At 40.3% G+C, this 26883-nt stretch overlaps 1 protein-coding gene and 1 non-coding gene across 13 annotated transcripts in view; both read right to left on the bottom strand.

Moving 5' to 3' along the window:
• The window catches only part of Fhl1 (four and a half LIM domains 1), a 59445-nt gene that overhangs the window by 30843 nt on the left and 1719 nt on the right, over positions 1 to 26883 (bottom strand). For 9 of the 12 annotated variants that reach the window (XM_087599151.1, XM_087599159.1, XM_087599152.1 and 6 more), the window contains exon 2: positions 8617 to 8673. The exons of the other annotated variants lie outside the window; for them this stretch is intronic. The gene's annotated coding sequence lies outside the window, so the exon portion shown is untranslated. The remainder of the gene's footprint in view (positions 1 to 8616; positions 8674 to 26883) is intronic. 12 annotated transcript variants of the gene reach the window in all.
• Positions 12706 to 12811, bottom strand: LOC120099414 (U6 spliceosomal RNA). The gene has a single exon (XR_015647272.1). It is a non-coding gene; the product is annotated as a U6 spliceosomal RNA (small nuclear RNA).

The raw sequence follows: 26883 nt of genomic DNA, 5'->3' as shown, positions 1-26883 counted from the left end.
CTATGTTACATACATGCATTTTCAGACTTTTAATAAAGTTTCCTAATCCATTCACAGTCCCTTCTGAGCGATGATGCTGGATCTATCAGCCTCCAACTTCTTAACTGTATATCCCCCTTTATGGCTGTTTTAAATTTAAAGTGTATACTCATCCATTCCCAGATTCCTGAAGGCACTAGAAAAACCTAAATATAACAGATGGGTAAGTGCTCACCGTAACTGGAAACCCAAATGTAACACCAGCTCTCACAGGCCAATACCTTAACACCAATGGCTTTAGTGTAATGGCCTTTCTGAAGACCTTTTGTCTCTAGTCTCCCAACAGAAATGCTACACTGACATTGATGGATGACTGATAAGTGCTAGTCAAATTTTTATTTTAAGTTGACATTAATAACCTTTACTTATTTTAAAGTCAAACAGTAAGAGTTCCTGCAGAATGCTGAAACGTACTAGAAAACACAATTATATGTGTCTGCTGGTTTAAGTTTTTAAAAATAGTATAATAAAAATTTTAATGTAAGTAAAATATTGCTACACCCTCTGAAACACTTTGGAAAATCCCAGAAATCTATGAACCATAATGTAAAAGTCATCAGGCTGAAATTACTTTTTTTGTACTCTTAGTACTTATTATTAAATTATTATTAAATTTCTGGACCTTAGACATCATAGGAAAAGTGAAGCTACATTGGTAAACAACTAGCTACCTGTGACTTCTCACCTGGCTATCTAATGATATTGTAGAACTAACATTTTGTGTTACTGTCCTCCATCCCAGCTATCTGGTGTTATTCATATGCAAAGAGCCCCTAGCTATATTTCCTAGGCCAGTCTTCTAAGACTTATTAGTGCAAATAATATGATCATGAAATGTGGTGAGCAAAGAATATAGTATATGTGTTTGAGTACTTATTGATAGAAATAAAATCCCTAGACTCTGAGCATATTTCACACTCGAGTTAGCATCCCTTCCTAGATACCACCAAAATAAATGTCAATATCTCACCGAGTCTGATAATGCATTAAAAATGTCAAAATTAAAGCCATGGAGTGAAATATATTCCAGATTGTTACAGGTTAAATAATCTATAGTAAAAGATTTAATTACAGGATCCAGATGACATGGTTAGAATTCTCTGAAAAAACAACAACTAATAAATAGATGGAGCAGTGCTGCAAAGGACGCCATTGAAAGGGAAGCTGAAGAGATGGCTCTGCAGTTAAGAGACACAAGACCTGAGTCAAAATTCCTAGCATCCACATGGCTCCTCCCACCTGACTGTAACTCCAGTCTCAGGGAATCTATTGCCCTCTTCTGGCCTCTGTAGGCACAGGTACAAAGACTTACACACAGGCAAAATACCACAACTAAGAATAGCCATCACACTCAATTCACATGAAAAAATTTTTAAGCTAAAATGTGTTATGAATCTCCTAGCCAGCATACACTAACAACTGTCTATGACAGTGCTCACTGTCAAATCTCTACTAGTCCTAGGCAAGAAACACATGGGATACCTTCAGTGAATTATTTTTCAGAATCTTCAACAATGTATAGAAATTATATCACACATACAACTCTCATGGTTTAGAAGACGCTCACAAACTCAATGAAGAACACAAATTAACACAAAACTCCTATGTTCCATAGCTTTTCTTTTCAGATTAAGAACAGTCTAGTAAGAAATCAGCAATCTAAGAGTTTGAGATGATGAGAGATGGTCTATGGGGTGTGAAGGTTACCTATCTGGCTGACAGGACAAGAGAATGTGGCCACTATTCAACAGCCATTCTATAGAGTTCATCCACTTCTCTTCAAATTGGCTTCATTCTTAGTGCTGTCTTAAGTAGAGCAATTGGAACAATTATCAACGCATCACATTGGGCTTTCAACATGTGACATAAAGTGGATAGAACAATAATAAGGACAGCAGCTGTATTGTTCAGCCTTGGTGTTATTGGGGGCTTTCAGCCTTAATCTGTGATTTGCCTAAAAGCTTTGGCCTCAGACATTCTTCTCACGGTGGTCAGAACAAGATTTATAAGATGTACCTATGAACTTGACCTAATACATTTTCTAAGATATGTGAGTCAAGGTTTCCATTCTAGAAACTGAAGAGTAGCCAGCACTCATCTCACAAGTGTGGATGGTTCACAAGTGAGCATCTGTTACTGCTTCTCAAGTCTTGGACCTATTAATAGAAGAGGTGATGAGAGACAAGACTGTGAAACAACCTCCATGTCTATGAAGACTTGGTGCTATCTCACAAAAGGTGTCTGATTTTACCAATTTGTATTGGACCTGAGTTGAACTTGATGCTTGCAGAAGAAGGTCAGAAGGTCCCTTGCCACAGCCTTTGCTGTAAGCCTTATTTAAGGTTAAGGGAAATTTACACGTGAGTTTGTTCTTAGAGAAGGTGACAGAACTTAGAGATACACTTTTCTTGAGTACACTAATGCACTATGCACTAGACTTAAATACAGTAATCCACTCTGGCTTCACTTTGGATAAATTGCCTTTCCTGAAACTGTAATGTCTCTGTAAATGTCCTCCAACCATACAGCAGGGACTGCTAAGTGCTGTATGAGCATTTAAACCAGCTTAGGTCCAGCATGGCTTGACTCTAGCTACCTCAGACAGATACTCTGTCTTTATGCACATGAGGCAGGTATAGATGAAATGCTTCATTTGCAGTATCCAAAGCCGACTTCTAGGGAAATTCTGGTCAAACTAAAACTTTCTCATGCACTTCTATGGTGCTGTTTAACAATTTAAACTCTGCAACAGTCTAAACATTTGTGAGCATGTAAATTTATAACTATAATGGATAATCTTTAAATAAATAATAAATATTAAAATTTGTAACCAATGCTCTTTGATTTAATATTCTACAATAAACTCTTATAATATGTTCACAAAGACACACACAATGACTAAACAGTACTTTAGCTCACCAAAAAGAACATCATTGTTCAGATACCAATAATGCTACATACGTATATGTGTTGTTAAGTATGATGTATACTCTGAACACTGAAGATTACAAAAATCAAAGATTCTGGGAAGTGTGAGAGACAACTCAGCAGCTAAAAGCACTGGCTGATCTTAAGGACCTGAGTTCGGATCCCAGCATCCACACAGCAACCTGAAGTCTGTAACTCTAGTTCCAGAGGATCGGATTCTCTCTTCTGGTTTCTGAGGGCACCAAGAAAACTCACGGTACACACACACACACACACACACACACACACACACACACACACACACACACACTGGGGTGGGGACACTCATCCACCTGAAACTCTTAACACACACACATACACATACATACATAAACACACACACATACACACACACACACACACACACACACACACACACACTGGGGTGGGGACACTCATCCACATGAAACTCTTAACACACATACACATACATACACACACACATACACGCACACATACACATACATACATACACATACACATACACACACACACACACACACACACTGGGGTGGGGATACCTATCCACGTGAAAGTCTTAACACACACATGTACACACACACACACACATACACACACACACACACACACACACACACACACACACACACATACACTGGGGTGGAGATACCCATCCACCTGAAACTCTTTTTAAATACAATTTTAAGTTGAAAAAATCCACAGCCTCTACAGAGACCACCTTTGAGAGCCTGAATAGGACTCTTTCTGTAAGTGACGTGTATTTCTTTCCTCAAGTGAAAATGAATTCCTTTTCAGTAAAAGGCTGGGAAAAGTTAAGAGATGTTACAGAAGGTCAAAGTTAAGTCCATTAAATCCCAGACTCAGATTGAGTTGCCATAGAGATAGGGGAGATAAATAAACCAGTAACCTTAACAAATGTGCTGCACCTCTGCCAGACATATCTGTGACTTACCATTATTTTTCCTTAAGTATCTTTTAGTCCAAACATAGCAGACTGTGAAGACTCCAAACCCAAACAGAACTAGACCCAAAAGAAATATGAGTTGCTCATTCAAGCAAAGGGCAAGCAAGGGAGTGAAGACTTCCCCCTCCTGCAATGTGCTCTCCCTTCCCCTTGAAAAATGACTACAACGTGAAGCTCTAGAGGCAATGACATATGGGGAAAATATGTGCTGCCAAAGCCAGAGCAAACCATGTCAGGAAAGAAAAACAGACATGAAGTACCTGACCTAATTAAAAGAGACACAAGTACATCTGAAAGAAAGATGAAGGGAAGGGGCACTGGGCAAGGACCATTACCCTGAAAGGAACTTTTGTAGGCTTCTGCAAAGGCCTGGAGATGATGGGCGTGATGCTGCCCTCCAGTGAGAACATGATTACAATCCTTCTCCAGGGTACACTAGGCCTTTAGACATGAAGAATCAGCCCACATCAAGAAGCCCCAAAAGAAAATAGATATTCTTTGTCATGGGAGTCACCAAGAACACAGGAAAGAATGAGACACAGGAATCTGAGCTGCTACAAAATACACAAGAAAGAACTGTACCATTGGAATGCCACATTTAAGTTCTGGCCAGGACCAAAGGGTATTATATAGCTCATGGTTATTTACTTCCTGTGTGATAAACAGGGATATTCCGTGATGCGTAAAGTAGTTAAAAGCTCTCAGCCTTTCAGTACGACGCACTTATGTTAAAATGGATATGCATCATGAAATCTCAAATAAAGTGCTACTTACATTCATCCACGTGCCACCCAGTTCCTGTCCATACATCCATATCACCTTGCATGGGTATAACCACGATATATATATATACAATTTTGTAGTCTTCACTGTAGTGTTTGCTAGCTATATTCCTTTGCATTAATAAGCACACATCAGAATTCAGATGTTTAACTAATTCAGGCCATTCCGCCATAGAGCTATCGAAATTGACCTAGGCAGAAGTATGTCTTGAGCCTTATGTCTGAAATCCCAAGTTCTTAGGAGAATACAGCACGGGGATCCTAAGTTCAAGTCCTGCCTAGCTCCAGAGTGAGTTCTGAGACCAACGTGGGCAAACATGTTGAAGTAAACACGTCACAAGTAAAAAGCAAGCTGGGGATGTTGCTCCCTTGTAGGATGCTTGCTTAGCATGCAGGAGGCCCTAGGCTCAATGACTAATACTGAATAAGATAGTACCTGTTGAATAAATAAAGTAGTTTTTTTCTAATGCTGGACACTTCATTCTTACAAGTAGCACTATGATGAATACCTAAAATATAGGTCATTTTTCTCTTCTTGGGACAATGTGTCTTAGGGCACATTTCCCCAAACAGGATTACAAAACTTGAAGGTATACACATGTGACTTCTGCCACAATCTACAAGCTAATTCACATCACTCAAGGAAGGTGGCCATCTTAGCACTGCACTCCATTTTGTTTCTCTTGTTTTAAGGGCGAAGATAGCCTTAATCTATGTTTCAACTGTTCGTCTTTAAACACCACTAAGGCTAATGGCTTCATGCATCTGCTCACTTTGTGACATACTGTGACTATCTTTTATCCATGGACCTCCCAAAGAGTTTGTTCATCCAATGGGTCTGGAACATCTACCTCATGCCAGGCCTATGCGTATATTCTTACAATTTGCATGATATCTGTATATAATGCCAAAATTATCTTTTTATGTGTGTGGCAAATTTTCTGGGCATGGTTTCCTTTTGTTTATAATTACCCTTTTCACGGTAGAGTTAGAGAAAGACTATCTTCTTTTCTGACTTTTCCACCTTATTACAACTTACATGGTTATTTCACACCTATGGATTTGATAATTAGCCTATTTTCTGCAGTCTTACATCAATGTATCCTAATATGTTGTTCTCTGAAAATTAAATGTAAAGTTCTTGTCCATAATTCATAATTCTTGGGCCTCTAACATAAATAATATTTTTCTAGAAGCATATAATTTAGAATAAAATCTCACACAAGTTTTCTTTATCCTCTACATGTGGTATGTTACATTAGAACTGGTTGTGTTTTTTAGCTACCTTGCTGCAATCAGAAGGGAACTGAGGTGTACTGGAGCAAGACTGACCCAAGCAAGCCTTTGTAAGAAGAGACTGCTCAAATATCTTTCTTCTTCATCAGTACCATCAGTAAGTGTCCTTCCCCTATTAGGGTTCACCTGCCACCTTAAAGTGAATCTTAAGCACGCCCTTAAAATGAACGTGGTTCAGCCCAGAAAAATAAACCTAGTGATCCGCAAGACGACAGGGTAATCTGAACTTTGCACCCAATCTTATCTTGAATTGAGACTGAAAAGCCAAGTGCCTATGTGAGCACAGTGTTCTAGTAATGGCAACAGGCTCCCACCCTCTGTGTCAAGAAGACTGCAGGGAGGGCTGGAGCCGGTGGCAAATCTCTCCCAGCCTGTGCTCTCTGCAAAAGAACAGCGGCAATTTGGCGGCAGCCTGTAATAGCCGAATGGGAACACAGGGTTTGTGGTGCCAAATCTTCTGTATCTCAAGACATGGGAAATGTGGATGTTTAAGGGTGTGAAATCTCTCAATTTTCAAGGCTGGCAACTTACTAGCATTTTAAAACAACATCTCTGTTTGCCAGATCCAGCTTACCAGCTTCAGACCATAGCTCTAGACTCAAGAGTTCTAAACTCTTTAAGTCTGCGAAATCCATCTGTGCTGATTTGCATGCTGACTACTTGGGTTCCAAGAAGAGAGATCACATCAATATACATGACACACATCAAATCATTGTGACTACTATCTTTGAGGATTTTGTTTGGTGAATATAAAAAAAAAAAACCTGCCAGTTCAATAATGAAAAAAACCATATGGCAGTTACACAAATATTTCCGAAATGTAAAAGTGTATTCAATCCATTAACAATACTATCATTTCTACAGTACAAATCAGAGTACTCATTTTACCCAGCTCACGTGTCTGCTAACAATTATGTTGTGAGGGCTGGAAAGAGGCCCCAGGTTTGAGGAGCACCCACGTGGCAGCTCACAAGAGACTGTAAATCCAGTTACAGGGAATCTAGTGCCCCCTTCTGGTTTCCTCAGGGACTGGACAGACACATATACAGGCAAACTACCTATACACAGAAAATAGGTCTTTAATGGTTTTTATTAAAGGATCAGGTTGTGCTCAACTGTGCTAATAATTTTATAAACTGAAGGCAGTCAAATGGAATAATATCAATTCCTACAATTATAAACTTTGTGGAAGATAAATTCTCTATAAAGTTTAAAAGGGACACATCATTTTAAATTTTCAACCATCCTCCTGCAGAAATTGCACACTCCATTTTCCTGAATGGTTTAATTAGATCCCAAATAACTTTCAAAATAGGGTGTGAAATGCAGGGCTTCCATTTCTTCTCATTTAGGGGCTTTCGGTCCGAGACAGCTGTTGCTCCAACCATTACCACCTACTTTCTTGTTCATACCTGCTTATTGTAGAGGAAGCGGAAGTTGCAGGCTCAAGGATCAGAGCATAAGTGAGACCTTGATGGCTTTCTTAATATTATTACAAGGTAATATTTTAGAGAGCAATGCTCAGTCTCCTTATCTGGTAAAGAGAAAATTATCTAGGGCTGCCGTATATCTGAGGAGCATCGAATCCAAAGTACCTGAATTTCGTCCTAACACTCCTGCCTTGATACACAATGGGGCTCAGTGGACTAAAGGAAGAAATTACGTAAGATTCAGCAGTATAACTCTGTGTGTTTCTGTAATGATTGATTCAAAAGAATTTAGCAGATTTACCTAGGTAGAGAAGGTACCAACACCGCAAATTTCTCATGTATGAAACTGGAAACCTCAACAGGTACAGTGCTCCTAAATATCATGTCCCTTGAATAAGTACAGAGGCTGGGGGACATTTCTACATTGTACCCAGAGTAGACCTCCCTTAGATGTCTCCAGTTATTTTTATAGATAGATGTCCCTCTCTCAAGGAGAAATAAGGAAGCCTGGATCATCACAGGACATAAGTTAGCCCCAGTTGAAGGAAGCAGAGGATGGCTAGCCAATGTGTATAGTAAATGAATGTCCAGGCAGTAGTGGCTCCATGCACCAATACAGCATGGCTGCTTCTGAACTTGAAGGCAAATCCAAAAAGAAAATTAAATTAAAAGGGAAGCATGTTGGCTCAGACTATTGTGACCCAGAAGAAACACTCTATGGTGTTCCTACCACCAGGTTTGACAGTGGCCTGACACTTTTCACCCAGAACAGGGAGTGTCTTTGGGTTTGCTGCCCTTGGTTGGCACCAATTTCTCCAGTCACCATGAGGAGCCCCCATTCATAGCAGTGGCTGTCCCACGCAGCTTTTCTGCTCCCACTGCAGACTGAGCTGCTCTTTCATCCCGTGCAAATCTTCCCACAGCCCCATGGCACCTGCCACTTTCACTGTCATGCTCCCAAATTCAAAGCAAGTGAGATTTGTGCTCGAAAAGGCATTCCCCAGAGAGCTAATATTTAGGATAAGCAGTGATATTGGTCGGGCCAATTAAAATAAATCTTCTTAAACTTGTCAAAGAAATAAAACTCTTTGTACAATGCGAGAAATTGGAAAGTCAGGGATCAGCATAAGATTCCATAGCAATTAATAATTCTCACCTCACACAGGGTGTGTTCCGGGAGGGCTGGGCACAGCTAAGAACAGCTACCAGTTGCCTAAATTGGAGAAAAAAACAGCAAAATTACCTTTGTAGAAGCAAAGTCATAAATTAAAACATTATTTTCCTTTGAAAAGACTCATAGCAACACATTCCCCTTTGTATTTACAACTAGAAGAGTTAACAGAACAGCCAAGATGTTCTGCATATTTCTCCAAATGTCTGTTTATCATATAACATTAGCCCTGGCAGTGGATCTGGCTCCCTCATTATCAAGCTGTAATAGCTCAGACTCTCAGCATTGTTAGGGAAGTGAGCTCATGGCCTATTTCAGTTTTAAATTAACACTTGGCAATCACTCTGGTAATCAAAACAAATGATTCAGTCATTTAGAATAGATTTATTAGTTGAACCTTTCTTCCTTTCTCTTTTAGCATCTTTAGAATATTCTGCCACAGGAGAGCTCTGATCCATCCAGAGTGTAGACCACAAGTCACCAGAGGAATGGTTAGCTGTTGCCATGGAGATGAGGTTATCTCCCACCCACAACAGGATTAGGAGGCAGGCTAGTTTGCACGCTCTTCCCTGCATGGATGGTGCTGTGGTACTAGGAAACAGGTGTCCCCTGGCTGCTACTATCCATGACACGAATGCACCCCAGTGTCCTCCCCACACACAGGCAGATGCCCCATGAGCCTATACACATCCCCATTTTCTACCTTGTATCACTTGTAAAGGGAACCTGGTAGAATGACAACTCCCCAAGGAGGTCCGTACTTAGGTTTTGTTTATTTGAGAAAGGATCTCACCATGTGACCCATGCTAGCTTCAAATTGCGGATCCCCTGCTTCCACCTCCCCCACTGTTGGCATCACAGGTATGTGTCACCACAATCGGCTGCCAACTGTTTTGTTCCCACACCCAGAACAGGCTGTCGGGGACTTTCAATGGGAATAGGACAAACATAAATCAAGGCTTGCAACCAGGCTCGGAATCCCTCCTGTACCCCCACAACCACTTCCAGACTGGTTCTCAGCAGGCAGTGACTACAGACTGAATTGTGTATGTGCTAGACAGGAGCTGGTGGAGTTCATCTTACACACCAACAGAGTCATCTGTTTATAAAAGCTTAACGATGATGTTCTTAGATCAGGACAACTATTTTGAAGTCCAAATGGACAAATTGTTGACTAAAAGGATAGAATTCTTCAACCTGGGCTCATATGGGGATGAATTAACAACCAAAGACTGAATTAACAACCAGGGAGCCTGTATGGCTCTGACCTAGGTGCTCTGCACTGATGTTACAGTTGTGCATCAAAGTGTTCTTGTGGGATTCCCAACAGTGGGAACAGGGTCTATCTGTGACTCTTTTACAGGGATCCTTTCCTCCTACTGGGTTGCCTTGTCCAGCATTAATAGGACAAAAAGTGCCTAGTCTCATTGCAACTTGATACACCATGTTTGGTTGATATCCATGGGAGGCCTGTTGTTTTCTAAAGAGAAATGGAGGAAGAATGGATAAGAAGGGCAGAGGAGAGGTGGGGAAAGGGAATGAGGAAAGAGGAGGGAAGGGTAACGGAGGTTGGGATGTAAAAAAAATAAATAAATGTATTTATATACAAAAGTTAAAAGTAAGAGATCAAAGTATTTTGGAAATTAAAAAATAAATAGTAACTAAAAAAAGAGGGCTTTCTGTTGTTGGCCACATCAATCTGTGTCAGTGGGAAAGACACTTGTTTAGTTAGAAGCACTCCCAAAGGACTATCTTTTGCTCCCTTTCCCACCTACGCAGGAGGAAATATTCTCCAATACTACAAAATCATTGTTATTGATTTCATGTTACATTTTGTTCGTGCTAGAGAATGTTAAAATGTTTCATGATGGCAAACGCAAAACCCTTCTTTCCTATTTCTAGGTAGGCTGCATGGCATACAGATACAAAAATCCCATCTCCCACCCTCAGCCACTCATATGGAACTTGCTGCCACACCCTTTCATGCAGCTGTGAAAGAACACAGCATGTTACAGCTGGTCTGCACACACGCTGCCAGATTCTCACAGGGTGGGGTGAAACACTGGCTCCACCTCATTACATTAGCTGCCCAACCTCCCCTCCCTGAACTTCCTAACAGTAACCAACCCACAAAGGCAAAGAATCAAAATGCATATAAAATGCATGGCTGTTACTCGAAGAATATTAGATACACAACCACCACTTCTTACAGCAGACAAGCAGTTAAAATGCTATCAACATGATAACTATTTATACTCCCACGGATACTGGATGCCAAATATATTCATTAGACCCAAACCAACTTTAATCTCAAACTTCATTTCCTCACACTCTAGCTTCCATATCCCATTTCATCTTCCCCTTCCAGAACTCATTATTCCTGGAGAGAGATGCAATTTATACTGGGTTCTACTCAAAAGGAATTTGGTTCTCTAGTTGAAACGCCAGGTAGCTTCCCTCCTAAGATCTTGGCCCTACAAATGTCTTCTCTGCCTGCTCACTACCTATACAACTTCTTGCTGGGTAGGGAGAAGTTACCAGTTCAAAGATGCTAGCAGACCAGGATACTGGCTACTCATTTCAGAAGTCCTTGCACATCATATCTAATGTTCTCTGACACCCTCCAGAGGGCAGAAGAGAGAAAGACTCAGACTGAGGAGGCAAAATTCACAGACTGAGGTCCAACTGAGACCGATGGAGCTATTTTGCCTTCCATAATTCAGAGTTTCCTCACCAGTGACCAGGAGAAAATCTACTGTGAGACTTGAACTGCATCTGCGTCTTCATTTCACTTTCTTCTCTGTACTAGTGTGTCCTACTTAACATCATTTGGGGTCTTACCTGTGTGCACTTTTCAATATGTACACTATAACTGTGGCTTTGACCTGATATAATGTACAATATTGGGTCAACAATATTTGCAAAAAAAAACCAACAAAAAACAAAACAAAAAACCCCAAAATACAGGAGGACAGCCAAACACTGAGTAAATGTGATAATGCCAAAGTAATCTAAAACAAGATTGGAATATTTTAGGGTATATGCTTTCAAATAAATCATGCTAATCTGATCCTGTTCTGACAAATTAGTGAGTCAAATTAGAAATGTCATTTTGTTATTCTGGAATGAGCCAGACATGTCATTTAGTAATGTTTAAGACACTGGGGTTTAACAAAAGTATTGTAGCCATAGACACTGATGACTCTGTCATTATTTTCAGCCAAGCTTAAAGGATCCCCAAATTGCTAACCAATTTGGTGAATTACATGAAAAAATAAAATAAAAATGCAGAGACAACGGCTGTTGAAATGAACATAAATGACCAGCTCAATCAATCAAAATGGATGATCTCCATGGATTCACTGTTTCCTTTCCCATGCTTTGGATATGATTGTCATGGCAACCATCCCTTAATCCTGTTCTTCAGGATATTCTCTTCCACCTAAGAAATCGAAGAGGAGGGGACCCAAGTATCCCCTTAATTTGACATTATTTGTGATGGTAACCGGTACGCTCAGACTTCCCATTCACCCTTCTGTTACCTAGTTCCCTACTTGTGTTGATGTGGGAGTCTGAAAGACTGGCATATGTGCCATTCAAAACACACTTTCAATGTTGCCATAAACTGCAATAATAAATGTAGCTGAAATGTCTGCTGGTTCCTTCTAGAAGAACTGAAAAGAATTAAGAATAAATGATTCAGATAAGAGATGCCTTATTTCAATGATTTCAACATAAGACCTCCAGCGGAACCAGTTATTCAGTAAGCATTAATACAGTAAGCAAGGCAACTTTTAAGTATGTTGCAGTCATATAAATGTACCACAGCCCAAGTTGTGTTATTCAAAGATTAGGTATATAGTAGATATGATAATATGCACTTTTACTCTAAAAATAATTACATACAATTTTCTACATTTATTTATGTATTTATCCATGCCTTTAATCCCAGCACTCAGGAGGCAGAGGCAGACGGATCTCTATGAGTTCGAGGCTGACCGGGTCTGCAGAGCTAGTTCTAAGACAGGCAAGGCTTCGCAAAGACTCTGTCTAGAAACCCTGACCTCCACACCAAAAAATATGGAATACTTCATAAATTTGCATATCATCATTGTGTATGGTCATGCTAATCCCCTCTGTATTGTCTCAGTTTTACTATACATGGCATTTCATTGAGCATTTCTTTTAGTTTGGGGTGTGAGGAGATGCGCCTACTTATGAGTATGCACACGGAAGTCACTCTCTGCTTTCATCTTTGAGACAGAGTCTCTCACTGAACTCAGAGCTCACCAATTGGCTAGACTGGCTAGTCAGCAAGTCCAGGGATCCCCCTGTCTCCATTCTCCCTAGTACTGGGATTACAGACTTGTAGCCCTGCCTAGATTTTTAAAATGGGCTCCAGGGATCCAAACTTGGGTCAGCATGCTAGTGTGGCAAGCACTTTATCCACTGAACTATCTCCTCAATCCTTCTACATTATTTAACTACTCTTCACAATTTAGAGATAACTATCACCATTACACAGTTTTGGGAAAAAATCAGCTCTCTTCTTCAAAGGCATCTGCTGTATGTGCTACATATTTAAAGCTGCAATCAGTCCAGATTTTTCCACAGATTTGATTTCATTCAGAACCTAAAAAGTGCACAGATTTCCCAAAGTTGGAGCAGTGAGCATTTTTACGCTTTCCATTGGAATAAGTGGGAACCTGTTTTAATAGGTTTTCAATGCAGTTTAGAGATGTGTCTTTCCTCTAAACCAGCAAACTGTGGAGGAGGGAAAGAAGACCCTTGCCATCCGGATTCCAAGACTAAAGATGGAGACGCTCTTTCCACACCCATGGCTTCACACAAGTTCCAGGGACCTCTGGCCAAAAGAGAGATTAAGAAAATATATGTGTCCCCTTTGATTGCGATGCAAAAATATGAATAATATTCACAAATTCCAAGAGTCATTAAAATAGACAACAGGAAACTAGACCTATTAGACACTGGCAAAAGAATGCATACGGAGGCACGTGTCGTATGGCAAAATCAGCAAGAAAAATGGAGTGACAGATATGTGCTGAAGTCAAAAGGTAAAACCTCGACATTCTTGTCCTCTGCCCTAATGTTCGATGATATTTTTGTTGTGTTTTAAAAATAAGAAGATAGATGTTCTTTCAATGACCACTACAGTGGCTCCCAAATAAAACAAATGATAAAATAAAAATTCACTTAATTGACTGAGAGGCTTGAATTAGTCATTGCCAAGTTTACAACTTTCCCATAACTCCAAGCATTCTTTCATTTAAAAAAAAAGCAGCATTTTTCCACTCTGTCATGATGACTATGGGTAGCTTTTTAGGCACATATAATTTCTATTTTTATATAAGTCTCTGTAGACCCCTCTGCAATTATAGAGCTAAGTGAAACCCCCTGAAGGACAGAGGACTGTCTAGAGTCCATGTGACAATTTTGACAGCTGTACCAGAGCACTGGTCCTCCTGGATGCCTAAGCACAACTAGCCCTAGACCCTGCCCATTCTTCACCAACAAATGTTCACACTCTTTCTTCCTTATCATCTCCACAGTCCAAGCTGTCTGTTAACTGCAGACCGATTACATCATCCGACTTTTAACCTTTTTAAAAACTTTATGTGTCTCTGTTTTGTCTGTGCACGTACCCAATGACCCTCAAAACTGGCTACACTTGGGGAACCAGAGAGATCAGTGACATATGGGTACTGTTACAGTTTGAATGCGCCCCCTCCAAAATTCAGATGTGAAACTTAATGGCCAGTGTGACATTTATCACTTGGTAGACCCTTTAAGGGATCAGAGCACCAAGGCTCCTCCCTCTTGAATGAAATTAAGGACCTCACAAAAGACGTTCCAGAGCGTTGAGCCCTTTAGCCTGTCTGCCTTTCTCCTCATGTGGGGCCTTTGCCAGGCAGCACACCCTTCCAGTGCTATAAACAGGCCATGACCTTCCCTTCCTCTCTTTCCTCTACCACCTCTCCTGGCCTTCCTTGGTGCACAAATGTGATTATTTCCATATTCTCTAAAGTTCATTTTTAAGCATAAACAAGGCAACATTAAGACACAGGTTAAGTCCTTAGGTGGCTTAATCATGGAGTATGAAACCTTGGTGACTCAGATTCAGGTCTCTTACAAAATGGCTGACAGAATTCACCTCTAGGCCTTCCTCTAGGCACTTCATTCCACAGGGTGCAGCATTAGGGCACCAAGTTGTAAGTGGAAAACAGTCCTCACCAGACAATAAATCTGCTGCCACTTTCATTATGGACTGCTCAGGCTCCAGAATGGTGAGAAATAAACTTCTGTCCTTTTAAGTCACTCAGTCTTGGGTATTCTCTTATAGCAATACAGAACGGTACAGCGCATCAGACAACGTTACCCGAGATGAATCTTAGCTGTAGAAAAAGTTGAAAATCACTGTCCCAACTTCAGACAGCACATAGTAGTTCCATAGTAGTGGAGATCAGACTACCTAATGTGGGCCCTCTTCCTAACACAGGGCAGAGCCCCATCCCCAGCACTTCTGACTCAGCCAGCTTGGGGAGAGCTCATGAACTTTCTAACAAGGTTCTAGGACATAGAATCTAGGTGGTGCTCTGTGCTCCGGGTCCAAGGATCTCACACAGAGAGGTGCCAGTGTGTAGTTATAATCAGTACAACTATATGATATAAATAGATATACCATACAACAAATAGTAATTAAAAACAAATAAGTTATATAACTACAGATTCTCTGAAAAAAATTTTTTTCAGCAGGGTCTGTCTGTGTAGCCTTGACTGTCCTGAACTCACTGTGTAGACCAGAGGTAGATCGGCCAACCTCTAGCTCCCTAGTGCTTGGGGAAAAAAGCACAGGCCATCACATCCAGGCCCTTTCCTAAAATCTTAAACTATGGGTATTTCAGATTTAGGGTTTTCCCCTACATTCTGTAATATTTGTTAGACTTTATCACATAAAACTCCCTAATCTGAAATATGAAATGCCCCAATACTGGAACATTTAAGGATATTTATCCTTGTGCATCTCATTTAGACAGAACGAATGGAGCATCCTCTGAAATATCCACACTTGGTTGAGACAATCCAGTAAATTGACTTTCTATAAAGCAAAGTCTCCGTGCAGGAATTATCGTCCCAGAGAATCAAATGATCCTCAGGGTAGGGTTCACAGTTCCTCGCTCTCCCCACTCCCTGTCCAGCCCCGCCCAGTTCAATACTCTTTCTACCACATCCGTGCTGAATTGCTAACAGCATCTCCAATTATAGTAACCACTCCTTGCCTAGAGATTGATTTACTGGTCCATAGCATGTAGCCCACCCGTGTGTATGTGTCTGAGGTTAAGCACTGACTACCATTTGCTGGTTTCCCTTTCTGTACTCAGCCCCTTCAGAGCCTTTGTATCTGCCACTATATGCTATAGAAACAATGGCAAACATATAAAGAAAATGAACATGGGTCTGAAACATGGCAGGGCTGATAACCAAGGTTACAAGGTGACACAATTTCTGCTTTCACATTCCCTGTCAGAAAACCTTGAGTCCTGTTTTATTCTGAAGAAACTACTACAGCAATAAAGTTCTGAGTGTAAGAAAATTATATAAAGAACAGTGCGCTGATAGCTATGGTCTGCTGGCCTATCTTTTTGTCATGCAGGGGTCTTCCTTCTTCTTTAAAAGATAATCCCAAAATGATCACACTAAGGATAAGGAGGAAATTAAAGGAAGGGGAAAGGAGAGATGGCAAGAAGCCAGAAAGTGACCTTCAAGGGGACTAGAAGGTACCATCACACACCTGCCCTGTAACCAGTGCCATTACCTTCTCCAATGGTACCAGGTACAGTCAACGCTCCATATCCACAGGTTGCACATACACCGATTCAACCAACTTTGTATGGAAAATGTTCCGGAGAGAATATTGCATGCATGTGGAATATGTACATTTTCTTCCTATAATTATCCCAAATATTGTAACGATGGGTACAGAGCATTTATACTACCTTAGGGATTGTGAAGAATGTGGTTTAAAATTTCCAGAAGGACATGCATAAGTAATATGCATACATACATTCTAGGAGTAGGGTTCCTGCTTTGTGCCATGCATTTTGTAGGCTTTGACAAATGTTGGCGATAGATACTATCTTTCCAGTGCACTCTGAAGAACACTAAATGCATATACCTTGAGCGTTAACTGCTTAAGCATTGTTAAAGGAAGCATCACAGGAATATCATAAACCCTTTCTTTAGTTTTACTGATTCATTGTTCAAAGACTGTTGTATAAAGTAGCCCAGGAAATACATTGTTTTCGTTCTCTAAATACCAGCCTTTCACGACTCCCCAGCCTCCAGCGTGGCTCCAAACTTGAAAGGAGTCTCAAAGTTTTATTGGATCACGAAATGAAAAGTCGGAAACACTGGCCCAGAGATGCTCAAATTCCTGTTTGCTGACCACTCTATCTGAAGACATTTACCAAATGGCTTTTTTAAGAGACAGCAGAGGCAGTGCAGAAGTAGTAGCATGAGGAGACAGGAAAGACACATAAAGAGAAAACCAGGAAGGAAGACAGAGAGGGCAGCCACAGGGCAAAACAGGAGTGGCAGGGGAACGGGCACAGACCAGGGTCACAACTATCAATGGAGTGGCAGCAAAACACTTCCTGACTTTTGAATTTTTCTGACAGTAAAAGAGAAAGGGATGGATTGCAGCTGGCTACAGTAACCCCCAACTTCCCCAAAGAATTACTCATTTAATTCAGTAATACAAGTGAGAAATGACAATATACCAGAAGCCTGTTCTACACATAAGTGTTAAACATGGTACGTAGTCTATACACAAAAAGCCCCAAATCAGCCCCAAATCTGTTGGAAGGTTCATGGGTTATTCCTATTAACTGACTTTGTGTGTCTATCTGTGTGTACCTGAAGATACAGATGTCTCTACCACGCAGCATGTCACATCTCCACCAATGACATCATGATTCTAACCCTGATTATCACTGAGCTGAAAAGAAACTCCTCAGACTGAATTTCTCTGTACTCTGGGTGTATGTATGAGAGCAGAGAACATGCAGCTCAGTGATTCAGCTAGACTGCATGGCCAGCAAGCCCTAGGGACTGGCCTGTCTTACCTCCTTCCCCTGATCCTAGTGGTGCTGGAATTGTAAGTGTGTGTCCCCACACTTGGCTTTTTTAATAAAAAAAAATTAGCTGTTGGCTATCCAAACTCCGATCTTCATGCTGAACATCATGTTACCAACTAAACTACCTATCTCCCCAGCCCCTTCTGTACCTTTTCTATTCAGACAGACAAGTAGCTATCATTTCCTTTCAATTGCCTCCAATATTCAGTATAAGATTCTCTATGGCTATTAGCTATTAAAGTTATTAGTTATTAACAATATGCTGTTCCATACACTGTAGATGTCTAGTAGGCCACACTATCTAGCTTTGTACAAGTATATTCTCATGTTTGTACAGTAAAAAAAATCTCCTGACAAGTCTCTCATTTAGTAACATAACTGTATATAAATAAGCATCTTTTCCCTTTTTTATTTCACCATTAATTTTTAGGCAAAATTTCAACAGTTTCATTTCCTGGGGTTTTTGTTTGTTTCTGTTTGGCAGTGCTGGGGATTGAACTGGATGCTTTGTTAATCTAAAGTACTCGCTCTCCCACTGAGCTCCAGCCCTAGCCCACTTTTCCTGTTCTTGAGCATTTGACTTTTCAGGAGATTTGTGTAAGAAAATACACTGCTCTAGTTAACACAATTGCTTCTCGCTTGGCTGTAATTTGCCTTCAGTCCAAATAGGTAATGAAACTATGTGCTAAGTAGTTTACTGAGGTGACCAGGAAAATGTTTCAAAAAAGCCACATATTATTCCTCTGTAATATTACTTTGCTTTAAATACAGAAAACAAGACTGCATCTTGGATACAAATCCAGGTTTGGTTTGGTTTGGTTTGGTTTTATAGAGGAGGATCTACAAACTTAAAAAGCTAGTTTGGCAAGGGGTTCTTGTACAAAAGGTTATACAGTATATAACAGTAGTTTCATGGCTATACGCGTTTGTCACAACTCATCAAATTGGAGCTTTTCAATGGCTATCATTGGTCATATATAAATGATGCTCCCTAAAGTAAGCATTTAAGCAGTCCAGCTGCTTTATTTTCACATACAGGTATAAACATGCACCACCTCCTTTTAATGTGCGGACTTGATTTCTTGTTTCCCTTTCTAGATTTGGTTTTGTTGAGACTGTGTATCCCAATTTGGTCTCAAACCTATGTTCCTCACCAACACACCCATTAGAGTTTGTTTCCTTAGTGTGATTTATTTGCTACATTCGAAAATATCTTCTCAGTTCTTCCTCTCAGAGTCTAAATCTCTTGTGGCACAGAAGAAACGTCTCTGAACAGGGTGATGTGTATGTGTGTGTGTGTGTGTGTGTGTGTGTGTTTATGTATATATATGTATGTGTGTATATATATATACACACACATTTTGTTAATTCAAAATCATGAACTTTATAATTTACATTCCTCTCCCCTATTTTTCTCCCTTCTCTTCTTCTCCCCCTTCTCTCCAGGTTTCTGGCAAGCCTGGAGAGAAACTCACTCCGGTAGCCCCTCCCCAGCCACATGAAAGTGGTTGCACTTACAGCCAGATGCCAGCTAACAGGTCCACAAACAGGAATGGTGCAGAGAACCAGTGAAGTTAGTTGGCTTAAAGTCTTCCTAACAAACTGTACCTCTCCCACTGAACAGGAGCCAACCGCCGTAACCATACTCTAAAGCCAGAGTGAATGACAACTCTGAGGCACGCAGTTAGTTTTACACCTCTTCATCAAAGTCATTCTTTCAACAAAACTGCTGTATATCCAGCTACTGTCTCTGGAGTACGAAAAAATACATTGAAAACCATGTGGCTCCAGGTAGCTTACGCTCAACTTCCCAACAACAGGGAAGCTGAGGCAAAAGGACTGCAGTGACTACAGGGCCAGCCTGTCTAAGAAAACCAACATAAAAATACAACCTCGTGGATACTACAAATCCCTTTTATTACAATCCCTTAGGAACATTTGGATCTTAGAATATATATGCCATATTTTACATGGGCAAATAAAACATAACTTTGACAAGCAGTGAAGAGATGGAGATTTATTTTGATTGCTGCCTTTTTATTTAGGCTGCACTGCATTTTTAAAAAGTCCTCATGAGTCTTCCATCTGTACATGTTCTATCTACCCTAGTTCAAACGACAGTATGTCTCCACAGTTTAAATCGGAAGGAAAATCCACTCTCAGATGACAGACTCGTTGTACTTTCAAACCCTACAAGTTGCTGATCACTGGCTGGTGATGGACCGCATTCACTACACGGCACGTGATGAGCCAGAGCAAAGGCTACCTCTAGTCACAGGGACAATTTCCTCCTTTGTTCCACTCAGTCATTAGCAGTAAGGATTCACGTGCATCATTGCACACCCTGGTACCCTAGTTATAAAGAAAAATTACTTTGCATTCCCACGTTGACATATATATGTATCTCTCCTTTTTCCGTTTATTCTATTATGTCACTGGGATTTCTTTATTTGCTGACACCACATCGTCTCACCTTACCACTTCTCTGAAAATCATCCAAAGTGGAGAAACAGACCCAGCCCAGTCTATTTACTATATGTACAACTGTGGCAAATATGGATAAGAAAAAGGCGGAAACAGTGGCTGGCAAATGTGCCACAGGAATGATCCTGAGGAAAAGGAAGTGGGCACAGTGAGATAGGCTGACAAGTCACCCTGAGGGTAAAAAGACGTGCAGTGGGCATACAGACAGGGGGATCCACATAGCTACAGAAAAAAGTCTTCCTCTAGGAGAAATGCAAGGAACCCTAAAGAACTTGTTTTTAAGATTCATTCTGTCTCTGTCTCTGTGTCATTCTCTCTCACTCCCTCTCAGTGTGTGTCTCTGTGTGTGTGGGGGGTGTGCAAATGAATTTGACTGTGGGTGCCCACAGATCCCAGAGTATCTATTTTTGAACGGTTTGAATCCCATGGAGCTGGAATTAGAGGTGGTTATAAGTCAGCTGCTTGCCATAGGTGCTGGGAATTAAACCTAGATCTGCTGGGAAAAAAAAAAACAAACTACAAGTGCTCTTAACTGCTGAACCATCTTTCCAGACCCAAAAACTTATTTTTAATAAGATTAATTTTTTATTTCATGTATGACTGTTTCACCTGAGTGTATACGTACTACATAAGTGCCTTGTGCCTGAGGAGGCCAGAAGAGGGCATCTAATCCCCACCGACTGCAATTAGAGATAATTATCAGTGACCATATCGTTGCCTGGAACCTATCCCAGGTCCTCTGCAAGAGCAGCAAATGTTCTTATCCACTGAGCCCTCTTTCCAGACCCACCCTCAGGAACTTTTTTTGAGTGTCAGATTAAAATAAAAGTGTTTACAACTATCCATTTATGACTATAGTGCCAGAATCTACTATAACTTAATTTCCTACCTGGATCTAAACAGTTATAAAATTTCAAATATCCTAAAATTATAACAGATGTCTCGTTTTATAAAGGAAAAACATTTTCCATGGAGAAGCCTTCATTGTGGTATTCTAGACTACCCCATCCAAAGAGTCTTTAAGTTGCCTTTCATTTTTATACTTACTGTCCCTTGGGTCCTCCTCCTAGAGGTTGGGACTACCAACATATCCTCAGAGCTGGGATAAGCATGCTTACTGAAGACTGAATTTAGCAACTCGAGCTTACATAGCAAGCCCTTTACCATAAAGCCATCTCACCTGCCCCAAAACCTGACATGTGCAGGTATAGGCCACCAAAAAGTTTAATTCAATTTAGAAAAACAAGAATCTAAGCCAGAATTTTGTCATTAACTAAGCCTCCTTTTCCTCATCTGTAAAAGGAAGGGAGGGATGAATTTCTGATATTGAAATCCTTACGAATCAAGCAGATGGGAGAGAAACATGGGTGCGTCATTCTTACCTTCTTATACAGGAGCAGGCCACATGACAGGTCCAATTCCCTCCTCACCTGCAATACGGCTGTGACTGGCTAGCTGGGCAGCTCGAACTCCATCTTTTGAGGGTTTAGAAAACCTGAGAGTAGTTTCAAATTTGCAACTTTGCAATGGACTTGAGTCCACCAAGAAAAATTGGCTGCATTTTTAAAAGACTCATAGTTAGTTGTCACTAACTTCTACATCAGCAACTCTCGGTCTGTGTGTCACAATCCCTGTGAGGATTGCAAATCACATAATTTCCATCGTAATTCATAGCAATAGCAAAATTAGTTATGGTAGTTATGAAATAATGTTATGGTTGGGGATCACAACACGAGAAACTGCTTTAAAGGGTCCCAGCATTGGGCAGGTTGAGAACCACTGGTCTAGGTGGTAGATCATAGGTGCTTTCCATTTGCTTCTCAAGGCCTGTCTGTAGTACAGAGTCCTAATCCTCTCATCGAAAGATCTAAGTTACAGAACATATTCTGCATTCTTACAAGTTTTACCAGATTTCCCATCTATCTGAACTTAGTGGGGTGAGTCTGGGGAATGTAGGTCCATAGCAGTGCACTAGTCTAGCATGCCCAAAGCCCATTTCCATACCCCACACAACAAAGACTAAACCAAATCACAATCAGGGGGGTGGGAGCAAAACCAGGCAGTACCACCCTGCATGCCTGTATGCAGTGGGTGATTAGCACTTGGCTGATTGCTGTGGTCAGAATCAGGACATTATTATCATAATCACAATCTATGGCTGAAAAAAATATATATATATATAAATCTATATAGAAATCACAACACGCATTTTATCTCAATAACTCTTCCCCCCGCCCCAGCACCCTCGCCCTGGAGAATCATGGTTAAAATTCCTTTCCAACTTAAAATAAATGAAGTGAAAGTCGAGGACCCTTTTCTGCACACCCCCCCGTCTCTCTGTCTCTGTCTCTGTTTCTCTGTCTCTGTCTCTGTCTGTCTCTCTCTCTCTCTCTCTCTCTCTCTCTCTCTCTCTCACACACACACACACACACACACACTCACTCACAAAACTGCTTTCCAGACAAAATATGATTGTTACTGGGTTGGTTTTTAAAAAATCTTTCCTCTTTGGGCTCTAAAACAAAATACATCAAAAGTAAAGATAAATATTTGGCTCTCAAAACAGAACACCCCCAAATGGAAAACACAAATATGAATCTAATGTTTATTATAAAAACAACTTCCATAGCAAGTGTGAGTGTTCAAATGTATAAAAAGAGAAGACTACATGCTGTCATTAGTCCTATAAGGCAGTTATAAAGAAGGGAAAGTGCCTGGCTGGATGGCAGAAAGAGCATGCCCAGGTTTGTGATTATCTTCCTTAACATTTCAGGAAGTAAAGAAAATAAAGTTCTCCAAAATTAACACAGCTCCTTTGGAGAAGAAACAAAATCCACATTAAATTCAATTCTCATCAGTTGAAGAAAGAACAGATATTCACCTCCTCATTCTCAACATCAGTACAGCAAACTCCATTGGCAACACACACTTTCTCTAAAATTACTTTTTATCCAGGACCAACTGACTCCCCCCTCTGCCCCCCGTATGTCAGCTCTACACCAGTCTTGACAGGGGAAGTGGCTTAGCCATGGGACCTCCGACTCAAATCCTAACTGTCTTTTATCAGTTGTTCAGTCTAGAAACTCTTTTTTATTGTGCTTTGTTTTTTTTTTGTGTTTATTGTTTTTTGTGTTTTTAGTGTTGTCAAGACAAGTTTTCTCTACGTAGCCCTGATGAGGCTAGCCTGAAACTCTGAGTTCTGCCTGCCTCTGCCGCATAAGTACAACCCCAGGCCTGGCCCCAAACTCAGACTAGGAAACATGCATGACTCTGTAGAACTAAGTAAGAGGATCAATCCAGATTGGGTGTGTCAACCCAACTAGCACACTTCTTGAAACGAGGTAGAAATCATTAAAGTTAGCTCCCTATTCCCGGTTCTCTCTTCCCTTACTACTTACTCCAAGCCTGGCCAAATTTATCATTCCTGGCTTTAATTAATGTCCAGCAAACTCAATGGTACTTAGAACATACAGCAAATTTCATTTTTTCAGTACCATTTTTATTATAAAGAACTTGCTAATAAGAAAGCCTATATATACTAAAGAACTTGAATAGCATTTAAAAATTGTGTCAGTTAATATTTTTAAATGATGCCCTCCACAAAAGAGACCATAAATTTCAGAACATTTTTGTCTTTACTTCCAAGGCTAACAGCAGTGAGACCCAAGGCAGTTCCCTGTCTGAACCCAGTTCCTCATTTACCAAATAAGAGAAATATGTAATGTATGCAAGTACCTGGAACCGAGGGCCATAAACACAAGCTGTTATTCTAATTATTCAGTTTGGTGGGCAGGAACTAGCCACTTTGAAGTCTAATCAAATGAGCTCAGCCAAGTACTCTACAGGGTCACATGAACACACTGCTATTGTCCTTTCCTCTCCTGGAATTATGTGTTCCTGGGTTTGCAGAGGAAATTACATCAGCATCAGCATTACTGAGACTTCAGGCTGGACTCATCTAGGCTGGGGTTGCTGCCCTGCAAGTGCTAGGATATTTAAGCAACATCTAGTGACTAGATTCCAGGAAGTGCATCTGGGGAAAAAAAAAAAAACCTCCTGGGCATTGTCCAGTGACCCCTGTGTGGCAAACTCCCTGGGGATGAAGAGCACATTCCACAAACATAAGAATCCTCCAAGGTCTCAGAGGGAACCCAGAAAAAGATCAAATGTTTATCAAGCTGCTATTAAATACTAGACCTCTTCTGGGCTCCATCACCCATGACCAATTAGAATTCAAAACTGATCAAAGGAAAGTGGTTGGGGGCCCTCAATGTCACCAGAAAATATTTTAAATCTAAATCACAGGAAGGGAGGCTGGTCATTCACTTTTAATACTCTATACAATAATGGAAAGATAAATTTAGCCACGCCTTTAATCCCAGCACTCAAGAGGCAGAGGCAGGTGGATCTCTGTGTGTTTGGGCCAGTCGGACTACACAGCGAGCTCCAAGACAGCCACGGCTACATAGTGAGAACCTGTCTCAAGAAAAGAAAATAAGAAAGGTAAATTTAAACACCTATAAAGCCTACCTTACATTTAACTTATAGAAAATATCTTCACACATTGCATATATATGTATCAATGATCCATGCTGTGCCCCATAAATACATACAATTATAGTGACTAAATAAAAAAGAGAAAAACAGGCCGTTTGGGATGGCACATGCCTGTATTCTCGGCAATAAGGAGGCAGAAGCAAGAGAATTGAGAGTTGGGAGATGGGTTCCATTACCTACCTATAGATAGCGAAAGTCACAGGTGAGCAAGTCTTCTCTATAAAATGACACAGTATTCACATATAACCTACACATACTATACCATATACTTTACATCATCTCAAATTACTTATAATATTCAAAATCATGTGAATGCTATATAGTTTCCATACACCAAAATGAAGTCTATAAATGTTTACTAAAGCTATCAAATTTGCAATTCTCAATAAGATTCATTGAATCCCAATCTATATTACCCAAAATGAAAAGGTATGCCACAAACGAAGTCACCACAAAGAAATGACACTGTGTGCAGGACTGAAAAATGTTTAATGTATTCACAGTTGCTATGTGGATATTTAAAAGACTCCAGACATCTCTCTTAATTATTCACAACAGATTAACTGACTAATCTTTACTTTTCTATGATCATAGCAGAAAGGCAGGAGCCGTTTCTTATATACTCAGTATCTGGGTAGCAGATACAAGAACCTCCAGCACAGTGACTGTAAATGTTCGTTGGAGAAAGGAATGGTCATATATTTTGCTTAATTACGCACTGTCCTGGCAGAGGGGTGGAGGCAGAGAGGGGTGCAGAGGCAGAAAGAGAAGGGGGCAGGGAGAGAGAGGGAGGGAAACCTTTTCTTTTCTTTTTTTTTTTTTTGTTCTGTTCAACAGGAGCTGAAAGAAAAGAAATTCTTAAGGAAAAATAATTACAATATTCTCCCTTTTATCCCAAATCCAAACAACTGGGTAGTTCAGTTAACAAAAAAAAAAAATGTGCAGACAAAAGTTAAGGAAAGCAGCCAACGAGATAAGGACTAAAGTTCAAGCAAGCAGGAACATTTGTTCAACTCCCACAAGGTTATAAAAGCCAATGTTGCTGGCACCAGGGGGTGGGGGTAGAAGGAGGGGTGAGGGGACGAAGAGAACCAGGAGGAAGAGATTAGGAAAACAGGGCAAAGCTTCAGGAGATTAGCTGCTGTGCCTTCAACAAATTATTTGTTTTTAATGGCTAAACTTAGGCTAGGGATATAGCCCCATGCTAAAGACAACTGCTCCACACGTGAGGCCCTGGGTTCCATCTCCAAGACTACAGCAAATGAATAAATAAATCTTCAAACTGAAGGTGCGATGGTGAGTCTCTCACGCAGAAGTTCAATTTACAAGTTACTTTAAAAATAGATAATGAGTGAAATCTCTAAGATTTAGAACAATTACTTCACCACACTGTTAGTTTCTGAAAGTTCATCTCTTTTGCCTCCCATCTTACAACAGGTTCTCCAAAAGCCAAGTAAAAGACTCCCTTTGCTTCGTCTGCTGATGCTCTTTTTCACTACTGCACGGGGACAGAACACACACCATGGAAAGGTAGAATGGGATACACGACAGCATAAGCAAATGCACTTTTGTGAATCCTGTAGACCCATTTAAGTACTGCTAGTTTTAACATTGGCAATAAGCAAGTCAATCTCTCATTCAGGTAACCCATTCATTTACTATATATTAAATTATCTCCAAAAAACTCATAAAAGAGGTATTTTATCAATCTGCATATTACACTTTTTATTTCATCCCCCAATCTCAACTTGCATAAAAAATGTTTTCCTTCTCCAAAAAAAATTAAATAATAGAATGGAAGGCTAGTATTTAGAAAGCCATGTATGGTTACAGACTCTATGGTACTAGTAGAGCGCACACTTACTAACTTACTATATGGTGGTTTGTACAAATCATGGCCTAGCTAACAAATTTCCCGTTGCATGAAGATTCTATTTGCCCTTAAAAAAATGTTAAATACATGTTTTCAAAGACTGAAGGTGGACCAACCAAAACAGGGAAGCAATATTCTCTTAGCACATTTAAGGCCCATAGCTTTTTAATGCATATTCTTCTT

Source organism: Rattus norvegicus, chromosome X, assembly GCF_021556685.1.
Source record: "Rattus norvegicus strain SHRSP/BbbUtx chromosome X, alternate assembly SHRSP_T2T, whole genome shotgun sequence".
Lineage (NCBI taxonomy): Eukaryota > Metazoa > Chordata > Mammalia > Rodentia > Muridae > Rattus > Rattus norvegicus.
The sequence above is the reverse complement of the archived record's forward strand: the minus strand, read 5'-3'. Positions and strand labels throughout refer to the sequence as shown.